We start from the raw sequence: 14523 nt of genomic DNA on the forward strand, positions 1-14523 counted from the left end.
CTGAAATTTCCATCATCCGTTACTGTCAGCATCAGAGGTTTAAGTTGGAAATAGAAGCTCTTGCAAAGGGTTCGAGTGTGAGCCGCCATAGCCCTATCTGTAAATTGGACCCTACCTTAGATGATGGGCTGCTAAGAGTTGGAGGTAGGCTAGGCAAAGGTGCAATGCCAGAGGAGGCCAAGCATCCAGTCATCCTTGGTAAAGGTCTGCATATTTCTAGCCAATTTGGATCAGGCAGCGATAACAGGACATCTTGCGCAAGTTGGAGTTAATTGGACTTTTAACCCACCTCCGTGCTCCCACTTTGGCGGCGTTTGAGAGAGGATGATTTGTTCAGTGAGAAGGGTCCTAAACTCTGTTTTACGTCAACAAACCTTGGATGATGATGGACTGGCAACAGTGTTATGTGAGGCAGAAGCTATCTTGAATGATAGACCAATCACCAAGCTGTCAGATGACCCCAATGACTTGGAACCACTCACGCCCAATCATATTCTCCTGTTACGAGGGAAGCCGTCAATTTTGCCTGGTGTCTTTTCGGCTGAGGACCAGTATGGGAAAAGGAGGTGGAAGCAAATCCAATTCCTTACTGATTTATTTTTGAAGAGATGGGTTCGTGAGTACTTGCCATTGCTTCAACAAAGACAGAAATGGAATGACAAGAAAAGGAACCTGGCTGTCGGAGACATTGTGACCATTATGGATCCATCTGCTCCACGGGGATCCTGGCTTCTAGGGAGAGTCTTGGAAGTTTATGCAGATGCACTTGGGTTAGTGAGATCCGTAAAATTGAGAACAAAATCCAATATAGTTGAAAGACCAATTTCCAAATTATGCTTAGTCTGTGAGACCTAATTTATTTAAAATGTTCGGGCGGGGGGGAATATATTTTAGGAATTGCCATGTTTGTGAACCATGTCAATTAGGGGCCGGTGTGTAGACGCCAAATAGGGGTCAAATGTGTGTGTGTATTACTTTTGTTGAGCACTGTGTGGAGCTCTGACTGATTATATAAAAGGGAAGAGGAAGAAGGTATGCCCAGGTACGGACTTAAAGGGCATACAGGTTTTTGACCGCTTGGGCGGAGCGTGTGCAACTTTATGGTGTTTTAGATTGATTTTAATATTGACGATTGATAAATAAACCTAACCTTTTAACAAGATACTCATGGACTCTTTGGTGAATAACATCGCAAAGCAATCACAGGTAGCAAAGCCGCCAGCGCGTCAAGCCAAGCCAATCTAAGCAAACAAACAGACAGTCAATACCTCACTAGCCTACTAGTATACTGGCTAGTACAACCTTTGAATAATATGTTTATTCGGTTGATATTTGCCCTTTTTGCAAACATGTCTGGACATATTCCCAGCGACATAAGTTTAAACATGGTATTGTGCATGCTTGGGGGGTTGTCCGGGCAAGACGCCGGCCATAGACACCCTTCAAGCCTGCAGCAGCCTCAAGGTGTTTCAAAAGATAGTGAGTGGCGGGCAACTGTCGACATCCGGTCGTCAGACCACTTGCCTTTTTTGTAAAATCTGCCTAGTCATGTTTGCATGTCTGGACATGTATTTGTTGGCTACATTTGGACAGTCAAACGCCGTCATTTATCCCGCCCCGGGCGAGAAAAATGAAGGGTGATGTCTCCACCCCTCCCGCCCCTCGCACCCTCCTATTTCCCTGTACGTCACAGCCTTCCTACTGCCGGCAGCCCCCATGTTTGTAGTCCTTTTTTGTAGTCCATACGCTGAGTAAAATAGCAACCAGCCTGGTTAAGAAATAGAATACAGCTAGGTTAAGAATATAGCACACAGCTAGGCAACCCCCATGTTTGTAGTTTATACAGGTAAGCAAAGAAATATTAGATATTAGAATATTATATATTATTATAGATATATATTATAGTATAAATATATATATAAATATATATATATATATATAATAAATAGCATATATATATATATATATATATATATATATATATATATATATATATATAGATATATAAAATAAATAGCATGCTGCTAAGAAACAGCGTACAGCTAAGAAATAGTATGTAGTTAGGTTAAGAAACAATATACATTTAGGTTAAGAAAATAGAATACAGCTAAGAAACAACATGCGTTTAGGTTAAGAAATAGCAGCTAAGCTAAGATATCATTAAGGTCGTTTTACCAATTATTTTTCCTTTCAAGGAGGAACATCATCTTGTCTGTAGACATCCCCAAGTCATCTTTGCAACAAGCTTCGACATGTTTTCACGTATTTCTTATCTATAGTTGGACAGACAGACGACCACCAAGTTGTGGTCGTGTGTGTAAGCATAAACAACACCGCCCGCCCCCCAGAATCACGCTTCTGTCAAAAATAAGCACATCCCCTACTATCATATCCCGACCCCAGTCTCAATACAGCCAAAGCCCAAGTCACGCTCTGCACAGACAAACCAATTTTTCCGGCTGAAGAGCCAGACCTACTCTAAAAATGAAGACGCTCAGAACAAGACGCCGCATGGTCATGGACATCACACCGAGAAGGGTGACAACCATCGTTGCACCTGATCAGGTTTCTAACAACATTGCAGAAATATCTTCAGGTAAACGTTGCAATTAATCTTTAACTATATAGCTATATAATATTTAATCATGGTATCTTTGTATTACAGATAGCGGTGTGGATGAACCTACATGCGACCATGACATGACTATGGTTGAAAACGTTGTTGGTGTAGAAACCCTGACAACTGCAAACATGGAACAGGTTGAGACCTCTACAAATGTAGACCAGGATGGACCCCCTACAAAAACAGGCGAGGACCAGACTGTGCCATCATACTCCTTGTGGATGGGGGGCCCAGGAATCTTACCAACCCCTGTTGTAGCCTCGTACAACACTGGCGAGCCATCATATTCAGGGTGGAGCCGTCCCGTTTCAATGACGCCGCCGTCGACACCTCCGATGACCCCCACCTCGTCGGCAGAATCTTCACAAAACGAGAAGGTACAACAGCCCAGTTGGTCCCACCAGGCTGAATCTCCACAAATCAAGGAGGTACGAGTACCTAGTTGGTCCGAACAAGAGTTCTCAAACCGTTCGCTTGAGCCCTCTAAGGTTCAGACCGTCAACGACCCTGACCCCGCACCTGCACCTATTTCCAAGGATGATGTACAACATATGTCATGGGTTGATCCTCCTAAGGGATGGGTTGATATGGATGTCGTAATAGTTGTTAAAGCGGCGATTCTTTACATGGTCAGACGCTTTTTGATAAAGTATCACAAAAAACGGGGTTGTTTGCATAGCTTGTTATGTACGGGCATATGCGGGGACAGCCCTTGAAGAGGGTTGGGTACAGTGGACCCCGGAAGTGGGTGTGTTTTGTGGTGACGTGGCGTTGTTGTGGTCCGTGATGGAAATAAAACGAGTCGATCATCACGTCGTAGTCTGAGAGTAATTCCGACACAACATTGGCGACGAGGATAATGGATTCCCTTCTAGCACCTCTTTCCCCGTTCCTCGCCCTCCCGGGAGACCCGCCAATTCCATGGGTACGTTGGCTGGAGTCTTTTGAAACGTTCATAACGGCCGCCGGGCTGGCAGACGCTAGCGACGCTCGGAGGAAAGCCCTTCTGATTCACTCGCTCGGTAGCGAAGGGCAGCGGATTTTTCGGACTCTCGGTGCCGCGCCTACATACGACAACTGTGTCAGGCTGCTAAAGGACCATTTTTCGGCCCCTCAGAATGTCATGCTACGGCGAATTGTTTTCCGCCAACGGAAGCAGCAGGCGGGCGAATCCGTTCATCACTACGTGGCTGATCTAAAAGGGCTAGCCAGCCTGTGTAAATTTGGTGTGCTGGAGGACGAGCTGATACGCGATCAGCTAGCGGAACACACTAATAACCCGAAGCTCAGGGAGAAGCTGCTGACGATGCCGGATGACCTTACTCTGTCCAAAGCAGTGGATTTAGCGTTTCACCTGGAGTCAGCAGCAGCGCTGACAGCTCAGCTGACGCCCGCCTCTAATTCCCTTTTCCCCAGACCAATGCAATTAGCTCAAACAGTGGCACCACATACGGACGCTCCAGACTCTGACTATGCTGATGACAACCTGGAAGTGAACTTTACAGCACGCCACGGTGCTACAGCACGCAAAGCCTGTAGTAACTGTGGCTCACCATCACATCAGAGGGGGGCCCCGAACTGCCCCGCTAAGGGACAGAAGTGTCAACGCTGTGGGAAGCAGAATCATTTCGCCCGCGTCTGTCGCTCTTCCTCTGCGTCAGGCAGCCAAGCTACACAACGTGTGCCGGGGAGGCCAGCGCCAACGATCATCCATACAGTAGCCACCGAAACCCGATCAGCTAAATGGTGTACAGTGGAGCTGGATGGGGCCTGCCTCCCACTGCTGGTGGATACGGGGGCTTCCAGGTCACTGTTGAATGCTACAACAGTCCGTCGTCTCTTCCCACACTGGACGCGCACTGGTAGCGCCGAGGATCTGTATGGCTATGGACACTCAAAGATTAAGATGGCTGGCACGATCACGGTGGCTGTTCGTTACGGGACGAAGACTCTTCCCGCATTCACCTTTCAAGTGTCTCGACAGGGGGCCAATCTCATGGGTTGGGATTTGTTTAGCGAGCTGGGTTTCGCCATCTTGGACAGTGTGGGAGGCACCATCCTTTCTGTCATCTCACCGTGGCGCCAGAACAGGCCAGATCTGTTCAGCGGTGTGGGCTGCCTCACCGCCTTCAACCATCAGCCTCTCCTCCGACCGGGGGTGCGCCCGGTGATTCAGCCCCTGCGCCGACTGCCCCTCGCCCTGCGCGACCAAGTAACTGCCGAGCTGCAGAAACTCTCCGATGCGGGCATCATAGAGCGCATTGATGCCTCTCCCTGGATCTCAAACCTGGTGGTGGCGAAGAGGAAGTCTGGGGGCCTGCGTCCGTGTGTTGACCTCAGAGCGGTGAATAAGGCAGTAGTCCCGGACCGCTACCCGCTACCCACGGTGGAGGAATTAGCAGCACAGTTCTACAACTCGTCCGTCTTCATGAAGCTGGATCTCCGCCAAGGCTACCTGCAGGTCCCTTTACACCCAGACAGCCGCAACCTGACAGCTTTCGTGACACACGATGGGGTGTTCCGCTACACCAGGATGCCCTTCGGCCTCAGCTCAGCCCTGAGCTGTTTTCAAAAAATTATGTCAACGATTTTCCTGGCATCCCGGGCGTGGTGGTCTTCTTGGATGACATTGTGGTCCATGGGGCGACACCAACCATCCATGACGGGCGACTGGCGAGGGTTTTGGAGGTCCTCAGCAGCCACGGCCTCACTCTGAACGAAGATAAGTGCACGTTTGCAGCCCCTGTCATCGAGTTTGTTGGGTTCCGGTTGTCCGCCGCGGGCCTCAGCCCGCTACAGTCCAATGTGGAGGCCGTCCTGCGCCTGGCAGAGCCGTCGTGTCCAGCCCAACTGTCGTCTTTTCTGGGGATGACGGCGTACTACTTGCGTTTCCTTCCCCGGTACTCTGAGACTACATCGCCGCTGCGCGAGCTCCTGAAACAGGACGCGGTCTGGCAGTGGACTCCGGCCTGCTCCGCAGCCGTCCGCCAACTCAAGACCCAGCTCACCTCACCACCGGTGCTGGCATTCTTCGACCTGGAGAGTCCGACATTCGTCACATGCGATGCGTCTAACACAGCAGTCGGGGCGGTGCTCTCCCAGATCCAAGGAGGCACGGAGCGCCCGGTGGCGTTCGCTTCTAGGTCACTCAACACGGCCGAACAGAAGTACTCAGTGGGCGAGCGCGAAGCGCTGGCCTGCGTCTGGGCGTGTGAGCGATGGCATATATATTTATACGGACGCCATTTCACTCTGAGAACCGACCACCAGGCTGTCACTGCCCTGCTCGCCACATCGGGATCGGGTCGCAAGCCGCTGAGGATCTACCGCTGGTCGGAGAGGCTCCAGCCATACGACTTCACCACTCTGTTCACTCCTGGCAAGGAAAACGTCGTGGCGGACCTGCTCTCTCGCGCCAACCCTGTCCCAGCACTCGATTCCCCAAACCCTGACCCAAAGTCCGACTCAAGCCGGGACGCGATGGAGTCCGAATTCATCCTCATGCTCCACGGCCCACTCCAGGCCTCTGTCTCCTTGGAGGACCTACAGATGGCGTCAGAGAAGGACCCTGCACTTTGCCAGCTCCGTACTTACATCCGGGAAGGGTGGCCTGCCAAGGTCCCGGAGCAGTTGGCACCCTTTCACAGGGTCCGGGATGAGTTGACCTGTTGGAACGGCGTCTGCGTGGCTCGGGGGTTGCGCACAGTCATTCCCAATGACCTCAGGCTACGTGTCCTGGCCATGGCACACGAGGGCCATCTGGGGATTGTCAAGGTGAAGTGCCGCTGCAGGGACCTGGTGTGGTGGCCTGGCATAGATCGTGATATAGAAACAATGGTAAAGGACTGCACAGCCTGCCTGGTTAGTGGGAAGACGGGACCACCGCCCACGCCACCCCTGCAGCCCTTGCAGTGGCCTGCCGCACCATGGGAACACATTCAGCTTGACATCGGCGGCGAGCTTCACGGTGTCCCGCACCATCAACGATTCCTCCTAGTGGCATATGACCTCCATTCGAAGTGGCCGGAGGTGGTTGCCACAGGGTCTGTCACAACTCGGGTGGTCATAGACTTTCTCTCATCTGTGTTTTCTCGGTGGGGCCATCCGAACGCTATCACCACGGATAACGGCCCACAGTTCGCTTCGGCGGAGTTTGCCGCCTTCCTGGAGGAGAAAGGGATCAGACACATCCGCACATCTTTTTACCATCCGGAAGCAAACGGAGGGGTCGAGCGTCTGAACCAGTCCTTAAAGAACGGGATCAGGGCTCACCTAGCAGATGGACTACAGTTTTCAGCTGCGCTGCTCCGCACCCTCCTCCACTACCGAGCAACGCCACACTCGACTACCGGCAGTTCCCCAGCGCTCCTGATGATAGGCCGGGAACTTCAGCTCCCTCTGAACCGGCTGCGGGCCCCAACGGTCACCACACCAGGGGCGACGCCCGGCTGCAGCGCCAGAGTCACGGAGATGCAGCGTCAGATGAAACGGCGGTTCGACAGGAGACGGAGGGTGAGGACACCTGCACTCACAACGGGGGACTGGGTCCGCATTCGCCGGCCTAACCGAGACCACAAACTACTCACATTCTGGTCCGCACCAATGCAGATCGCCATCCAACTCGGGCCGGCCACTTTCAAGCTCACTGACGGGTCACGGTGGCATGCCAGTCGCCTTCGGAAGGTGGCACCGCCCTCGAGCGCCGACGCAGGTTTGGAGGACACAGCATCCATGTTTGAGGACTGCACCTTCCCTGATGAACAGCGGCAGGATGCAGCCGGCCACCCACCTGAACAGCTGGAGGCCTGCCCTGGCCCAGAGGCCCACCCAACTCGTGTGCGGATGAAGCCGAGGCATTTGAGAGACTATGTTTTGGAGTAATGTCCGTTTCGAGTATCGCCGGTTGGTGACAGTATTTTGCATGCGTTGTGATGGGAGCCAGCATTGACTTCATCCGGTTCGTTTGGGTTTGATTCTTTTGATACATACGCTCCTCAAGCGTTTTTCAAAAGGGGGGGGTAAATGTTATGTACGGGCATATGCGGGGACAGCCCGTGAAGAGGGTTGGGTACAGTGGACCCCGGAAGTGGGTGTGTTTTGTGGTGACGTAGCGTTGTTGTGGTCCGTGATGGAAATAAAACGAGTCGATCATCACGTCGTAGTCTGAGAGTAATTCCGACACAACATAGCTATAAATACTTAGGGCATAATTATTATCTAAGACAGCAATATGAGCGCATCATGCCAATCCTTTGCGATAAAAAGTTTTTACCCTGTATTCACTACTTGTTAGATTTGTGTTCTGTAAAAACGGATAAAGAAACAGTCAAGCGAGTTGCAGAGATCTTAATGGTGGAGTTAGCACTAGTAAAGAACTTACCGGACCGCCTTACATTGGATGAGAACCTATGTCTTATGATATACCGTGATCAACTTGATGTTTTCGAAGAATATTTGATAGAAAATAATAACTTTGATTAAAAATGGGTAATGTGTTGAGAAAATTATCGATTTTTGGCTATAGAAGCCAAGGGTGGGCAGATATAATAAATAGAACAATTACATATAACCCCGATGATAAAGACCCTTTGATTGAAATTTTTTTATTGTTTATGCAAAAAGTGCGTGCCATGTCTTTGACAATTTTTCAGGAGCCGTGGGAATCGTTTGTGCAACATGTCATATTTTTGAATCGCTCGGGTTCGATCGACACGTTTCAAAATATTTTGGAAAATTGGGAAAATGAGATAAGTGTAGGACATGTACTTACCATACTCACGCTGTTTAACGATGTGATAAGATACCGTCTCCGTCATCAACAACCTGTGGATCTCGCGCACGAATTGAAGATGTTTGAAGATCTGTTAGAATCAAATGTTAATCCATCTGTTTTAACCCTGACCTATAGACTTTTTACGACTTAGAGAATCCTTATCATGTGTAACCATACTGAACCTTGTCATATTTTTGATTTTTCTTTCAATATAAAATGGATGTTTTAAAAAAAGAGGCTTTTGCGTCTGTGTGTTTAGACAAATAACAATGTGACGTTTGTCACTAAATCATAAACCGTCATGAGCGTTAAGCGTTGGTTGAAAAAATTGTACTACGATCCCCATTCAACCAGCCAGCTTTGAAGGTGCAGATCGCCTTCATTTACCTGCGAGGGAGAAAATGGGTCAAAAAGTGACGCGTCATAAAGTCAAGGATTTTTTTTTTATCATCGCAAGATGCATACACCTACGAAAATAGGAGCACAGAAAGGTTTAAAGGGAAGTCTCTGCTTTGAAGCTTGCCCCACAGAGTAATAAAATTGCACTTGGTAACAAATAAGTTACCGCAGAAGTCGGCCAGCCAGGATGAAATAGTTAAAGACAGAGAGTTTCCAGAGTTAACAAGGATCATTAAGCGTTCACTGTATCGCGTACCATCGCTATTTAGAATTTATTGTCATTGTGCCCGCAGGTGGTCAAAAGTAAAGACGGCTGCCGCCAGCACAAACGGCCCCCCAAAACCTTAAAATAATATTGAAGAGAGATAGAAAAAAAATCTGCCAATATGGAAATCCACTGGTGCCCGACTACGAGTCCATCATAAAACAGAAGCATTATTCGGTAAATAAATTAAGGTTGAATGATTTAGAAAAATAACATAAATTATGCTGCTTTATATTTTGATGTAAAATCTTAAGAGCTCCTTTCAGAGCGCATTCTCGCATTTAGTAAGAAGGATTGTGTACATTATTTAAGAATTGAGACATTAAGTGATAAAGACTGCGTAAACATCATTTAAGAAATAATAAAAGCCTCGTTCTTCTGAACTGTCAGTAAAACACCGGACTTAATAGCTCTCGGGTGGTGCTTTATGTTTAGTGGAAAACACCAAAATTTGTTTAATACCATTTATGCTTGCATACTCTTACGCTGATATATTGTGTTTTCAGTAAGTCGATGTCAGATACACAGAATGGAATGGTGTTTATCTACTTCTTTGAAAAGGTAAATATTTTACGAATCCGATAAGAAATGTAGCAATTTTTGTAATGTAAGCAAAGTCGAGTAAGTTTTGCTGCAGATATGACTTGACACCGATTTGACAGTCTTTTTCATCCTTAATCTACTTTTCTTTTTTTTTAAATTTGACTTGATGATTTATTATCCTGACAAAATTCTGACTAATAGCTACTGTTAACATCTTTGGCAGCGAGACTTCAGCAAACTATTAAAACAATAACAATCATATGCTTATTCTCTTCCTTTGTTTTTTGTTTCTTTTGTAGGAGACATGACTGTGATATATTAACAAAAAAGATGGCAGGAATTTGTTCATATTCATTTTTGTTTGTCTTGGCGTGTTTAATTTTTTTAAAAGGAAAACAGGCAACATAAAAGATAGCCGCATTTTCGCAAATAAACCTCATTCTCATTTTCTGTATTTTGATTATTTGAAAAATATCTCTCGGGTTGTTGGGTGCGTGTCTTGAATTTCACAATGTATTATTTACCGGTGATGCACGATAATATCACCATTGTTTTTAACACGCTGGCCATCGATCATGTGGTATTGGCATTAATTTCACAGTTTGCGACGTGACTTTTGACCGTAGGTCAGTCAAATGGTCCAGGCTGACTTTCTAGACACTGAGCATGAACTGTAAAATAGTCCCGCTTTTTCCATGTATTGTAAATGATTCACTTTGTGACTAGAGACATGTCAGAAAATAGTCAGAAATGTTTATCATTGTTTTCCAAAGTAAATGCCGGTGTTTGCCCGTCTTATTCTGAGTCACAAATCAGAGAAAATTAACTTTCGAGAGGCTGAAGTCAGGACTTGGGCAATTTGAATTTTAAGTAGTGTCTCTCAATGATTAACCGATTATCAAAATACTTAATATTTGATTCCAGATTAATTATAGCGGTCACTGAAGGTGTAGTGGTACACTCGACTCGACCGAGTTGTGTTTTTTACCCTTCACCTGTGCAAACCAGAACACTAAGAGCAGAGTTGTTGAACTTACATGTCCGTAGTTGAGGAACCCTTGTTTAATGGCAATTTGTTCTGCTTCCTCCCGACCTCCTGGTATGTGGACAGCTCATGTGTTGGTGTAGACCCTCTGACCCGTTGTTGGTTGCAAACTACACCAGTGTGAGCTTTCGGTTGCTCGCAGAGGGAGATGGTGGGCCCGCAGCCATGGGGTCTCCAGAAGCAGCACAGTTTACGAGTACTGCCCCTTTCCGCCAGGCTAGGACTGCCCGCGGTACTTGCCAGTGTATGGAGTGACAAAGACAGGAAAGGTCACAGCTTACCTGATGGAAAACACAGGGGGAAGGTGGAAGAATAAATACAAGAGTGCATAGTTACAAGTTTGAAAAGTAGCACGCAATAAAACGGTCGTCATCAGGCAAGAAAAGGTGCAACAATTGAATGATTAGGCTATCGTTAATGTCATGTCATTATCCTGTACAGGGTCGCGGGAGGGTGCTGGAGCCTATCCCCGCTGACTACGGGCGAAAAGCGCACAACACCCTAAGCTGGTTGCCAGCTAGTCACAGGACGGACATAGACACCGTCACTGAGTGGAAACTGAACCCACGCTGCCCACACAGCACACAACTCGGTCGAGTCTATCCATTAGTCACAAATAATTACAGTGGAACCTCGGTTCTCGAACGACTCTGAGTTCGAACAAATCGGAGTCCGAACAAAAAAATAGAGAAATTCTTGCTTCGCAGTTCGAACAAACATCAGAGTTCGAACGCCGGTATGACGCGTGAGTGCGTACGCGAGGGTGGGATGCTGAGCGGCGTACGGGTGTAGATCGCTCTCTTGCTCTCTTCGTGATCAACTGTTGTCGCGTGCGGACGTGCTGCGTTTTGCTCTCGCGTTTTATATAGGTGTACGAAGTGTTTTAGCCCCTAATCATGCCTCCAAAGAAAGTCAGTGCAAGCAGTAAAGGAATGGTTTCGGTGTTCGAACAATTCGCTTTTCGAACAGGGTTCAGGAACGGATTATGGTCGAGAACCGAGGTTCCACTGTATATTGAAATTAGAGGACACTGCAGGGAATGTCATGGCCATCTTGACATCAATTGCGACAGAGAGCCTGAACTCGACGGTCCAATGATGCTCAACTATTTACATCAAGAACATTGATGACTCTCATTACACTGGCAGCTCAAAGCGATTCCTGTCTGGGCAGTTGCATGTGAAGATAGCCAAGGAACTTGTTGAGGGCAGGATGGAACCACATGTATGGCGGGCACCGCAAGCAACAACACTAATGAACTTCGGAGATCCTGAGCCAAGCCACCTCCCAAATTTGGCCACCCTGCGCAAGGCAAAACAAGAGAGAAATGATTTGGCATTGGGTGATAAAAATCCAATTTTGTCGTTGCAGCTGTTAAAGTACAGTACACCTCACAGTGGGAGCATCAAAGACATTGGACTTGACAAATTCTTCTGTCATTACTGGAGTCAAACACAAATGCATGTGTACAAGACATTGTCAAAAAAAACCTCATCCAACTGTATGCTTTGATGCTACTGGCTCAGTAGTTAAGAAACTGGTGAGACCGAATGGCTCGTCCGGCCACATCTTCCTTTATCATGGTGTTCTGACGGGAAATAACAGCTGCAGTGTCCAGTGGTGCAGATGTTATCAGAGAAGCATGATGTTGGCGCTATCACAGGGTGGCTAAAAGAATGGATCCATGCAAGTGCACCGGTCCCAAAAGAAGCTGTAAGTGATTTCTCTCTCGCAATTCTTGGATCTCTGGTCAAAGCTTTTACCCCACATCCCGATTTGAAGAGCTACATTAATGAGTGCTTTAATGTCTTGCTTGGGAATCAGCATGCAAACCTGCCGCCATGCTTTGTCAGGGTAGATGTTGCACATTGCATCAAAATGATCTGCCAATGGGACTGCCTGAAAAATAAAAGACATCGTGTTAAAGAGTTTTATGTGAGATCATTATCACAACTACTCAAGTCACAATGTGTGGAACATTCAACAGAACTTCTACGTGCCATCACTATTGTGGCACTGAGTGAGTCCGAAGGTAATGACAGTTCTGCAACCCCTCTCCCATCAGAAAAGCGGAAGAAATATCTAAAAACACAAATTGCACAAGAAGACTGTATCAGCATGCCAGACACAGAGGTTCAGGCACAGGAACCCGTCGAGGCGCATCAACAGATCCACACTAATGCTCGACAGTGGGTGACAGAATTATGCGAGGAGAGCAGGTCACTTGCCATGGCTGAGGGAGACAGGGATAACACCCACTTCCTCCCTGAGATTATTCCCCACATCATCAGACTGGGAAGTTACTTACCACTCTGGACAGGAGTAATGAATGGTCCCTCTCTTCCGAAGCACCACCATCACTGCAAGTTCGGCAGCTGTTGAAGCAGAGTTTAAAAACATAAAAAATGGGCTTTTCAAGCATGAAAGCCTTCCCATTCGTGTCGACCGGTTTGTTGCTCGTCATCTTGCCTTCATTGACGGAAACATGCGGATTTCTGCTGCAAAACAAAAAAGAGAAAAGGCTGATGTAGGTGATGCTACGACTGTCTTAAGACCTGACGATGTCTCTACTTCCCAGAGTGGGGGAAAAAATGTAAAAAATTATGCTGACCTTGGTGATGAATCTGATGCTGCTGCAAACAATCTTCAAATTACCGAAGTTGAGAACTGGAGAGGCTTAGAAGTTCCACCCAAAAAAGGAAGATGAGTTCATATCTCTCTCCTTGTCCTGAGTGGCTGCATGTGGATTCATCCGTGGAACGTAAAAAAGTCAAGGTGCAATTGTTGAAAAATGGAAACCAACAACAGCCTGTTAAACTTTCCAAATTGAAAGTCGCTGTGCTCAACATTTGTGCATTTGATGCCGTGTTTGAGTGTCTTTCTTGCTCTTATTGTGACAGCTTTTCATTTGAAAAGGCTGTAAGCAGCAAGACCTGTGACAATCCATTCCTCCACTTGGTAAAAACCATCGCAACACGAGGTGTGACACAACACGTGTATTCCAAGAGGGCAGAACTCCTGAAAGAAATATTCAAGCCTGTCCACCTAACCTCTGGTGCTCTCCAAATAGATGCACAATGCCACATCTCGACAGTGATTGAGAGAGCCATGGGGAATCTTCCAAGTGTATACTTGAAAAAACAATGTTCCTCACCGTACTGCAGCCTAAGCACTCAAGTAATAAGGGAAGTTCCGCTTGTGTGTACCAACATTGCCGTCCTGCAGACCTGTGGCATGACTCATCTTCAGACTGCTGCTGAAGAAGGACTGAGCCTTCCTGACTCTACTTGCCTCCGACCAATCCAAAATGCATCTCAGTGTCCATCTACATTTAAAAAGCAAGACAACAGTACAGGAAAGGCTCTGTGTTCGGCGAATGTTTCCCACAGCTACAGTCTGGGAGAATGTTTGTGGATTGACACCGACCTCGGTACGAGTTGGACAGAAGTTGCCCTGCTTGAAATTCCCTCTAGTCTGGTGCTGCAAGAGAATATGTTTACTTTGAGAGCAGTCATAGGATTTCAAAGAGGCTTGACCCATGATTCTCTTGGACATTATGTGGCATACTGCAGGAGGGCTGCTTTTGCCTGGGAGATGCACAATGACCTGGAAAGTGGAGTGAAAGCAGCATCAGAAAGGACAAAGATCTTCCCACATGCTTTGTTCTTCACAAAGCAGTGATTGCTTAATTGTTGCAATGTAAATAGTTTGGTGTTTTGTTTGTTGCTGTTTGTTTTTACATATAAAGCTTTCTCTGCAGGCTCTCATCAATTACGCATGGACTGTTTTTATATTAATTCAGTTGTTCTCAAATGAGGGAATGCTACATCGAGGGGTGTGTTTATGTTGTTTTTATTTCAAAATAGATCAAGGGA

General features: G+C 47.1%; 1 pseudogene; it reads right to left on the bottom strand.

Moving 5' to 3' along the window:
* Positions 1 to 8729: 8729 nt before the first annotated feature.
* Positions 8730 to 14279, bottom strand: LOC148341862 (uncharacterized; annotated as a pseudogene).
* Between the last annotated feature and the right edge of the window lie 244 nt (positions 14280 to 14523).

This window comes from Idiotropiscis lumnitzeri, chromosome 2 (genome assembly GCF_059441095.1).
Source record: "Idiotropiscis lumnitzeri isolate Australia: NSW breed Sydney's pygmy pipehorse chromosome 2, RoL_Ilum_1.0, whole genome shotgun sequence".
Classification (NCBI taxonomy): Eukaryota; Metazoa; Chordata; class Actinopteri; order Syngnathiformes; family Syngnathidae; genus Idiotropiscis; species Idiotropiscis lumnitzeri.